We start from the raw sequence: 1,776 nt of genomic DNA, 5'->3' as shown, positions 1-1,776 counted from the left end.
ACCACTATGTAGCATGTGGTGTATTATCTTGCATTTTGTGCGTGAACTTCACTTTATGTAATGTTTTGAAAGTTTGTATTTCATGGTTGTTAACATTAATATATTGATATTATATATTAGTGGTGTATATTCTTCTACTTTTTACTGTGTATGTGTATAGGAATGTATGTTTCATATCTGTTTTAGTTGTAAATTTATGTTTTTGTGTCTTGTTGGTCATGTACTACCAACTCTTGGTAAATACTCATTAAGATTTTGATGAGGTCAGGGTATGACCATTAATTAAGATAATTAATGTATGTTATTTAGAACGGTGACTGTACATATGTTAAGGGGGGGGGAGAAGTGTCAGCTGTGTTTCTGCACTGGCAATAATGATTATTGTAAAAGGAGGGTTTGTAGGATGTGTTGTGGGTTATGTATATGGTTGTAATATGGCCATGATCTATGGTGTTTATTTTCTGTACTGGGATTGTGTACTAGAGGTTTTGCAATGTCTAATATGGTTTTTAATTTTATACTCTTATACATTATTGTATTTGTTCTATGTTTTAAATAAAAATATAAAAAAAAACTGTACCCAGTACACTGAACCACAAGTTCTCAACTGCACCCAGTACACCGAAACACAAGCTGGTCAACTGAACCCAGTACACTGAACCGCAAGTTCTCAACTGAACCCAGTACACTGAACCACAAGCTGGTCAACTGCACCCAGTACACTCAACCACAAGCTGGTCAACTGCACCCAGTACACTGAAACACAAGCTGGTCAACTGAACCCAGTGTACTTGCTTCGGCAGTACATATACTAAAATTGGAACAATACAGAGAAGATTTGCATGGCCCCTGCGCAAGCATGACACGCAAAATCGTGAAGCATTCCACATTTTTTTATTGTCCCCTTTGCTTTCGGGCCGAGAGGATCTACTGCACAGACGCTCCTCAGTTGCCCGGCTGAGGTGGTGTGAGGTGGTGCTTGTCGTGCCTCTGCTGTCAAACCAGGAGAACTACCAATAGTCAATATGGCATTCAGTCATAGATGCCGGATCAACACTGTGGGAATAGAGCTTCTCCGTGGGGCAATATCGCCTGTTTCGGGGCAAGTATTACTTCCCAAGATCATAAGAGAGACGTATGGTATTCAGGATGGAGAGTTATACAGGGTAGCATTAAATGGAGCACAGAATTTTTGTGAAATTGCTCTCAGCAACAGTCTACGAGTCGTTAGGTAAGACACATATGCAACAGTTAGGTATCTTTATTTCGAAACATTTCGCCTACACAGTAAGCTTCTTCAGTCGAGTACAGAAAAGTTGATAGAAGCAGAAGAGACTTGAAGACGATGTAATCAGTCCATCACCCTTGAAGTTTTGAGGTGGTGAGTCCCTCAGTCTGGAGAAGAGTATTGTTCCATATTCTGAAACAATATGGAGTTGAAGTGACAGGATGGAGCCTTATATAGCGCCAGGAGTTGAGTTGTAGGCCACTAGTAGAGGTAAGAATATAGTGGCCTACATCTCAACTACTGGCGGTATATAAGGCTCCATCCTGTCACTTCAACTCCATATTGTTTCAGACTATGGAACAATACTCTTCTCCAGACTGAGGGACTGACCACCTCAAAACTTCAAGGGTGATGGACTGATTACATCGTCTTCAAGTCTCTTCTGCTTCTATCAACTTTCCTGTACTCGACTGAAGAAGCCTACTGTGTAGGCAAAACGTTTCGAAATAAAGATTCCTAACTGTTGCATATGCATCTTACCTAACAAC

At 40.3% G+C, this 1,776-nt stretch overlaps 1 non-coding gene across 1 annotated transcript; it reads left to right on the top strand.

The window, feature by feature from the left end:
* Window positions 1-787: 787 nt before the first annotated feature.
* LOC128699244 (U6 spliceosomal RNA) lies at window positions 788-894 on the top strand. The gene has a single exon (XR_008408568.1). It is a non-coding gene; the product is annotated as a U6 spliceosomal RNA (small nuclear RNA).
* Window positions 895-1,776: the final 882 nt, after the last annotated feature.

The sequence above is a fragment of the Cherax quadricarinatus genome, chromosome 3 (assembly GCF_038502225.1).
Source record: "Cherax quadricarinatus isolate ZL_2023a chromosome 3, ASM3850222v1, whole genome shotgun sequence".
NCBI lineage: Eukaryota > Metazoa > Arthropoda > Malacostraca > Decapoda > Parastacidae > Cherax > Cherax quadricarinatus.
This window is presented reverse-complemented; position numbering and strand designations above follow the sequence as displayed.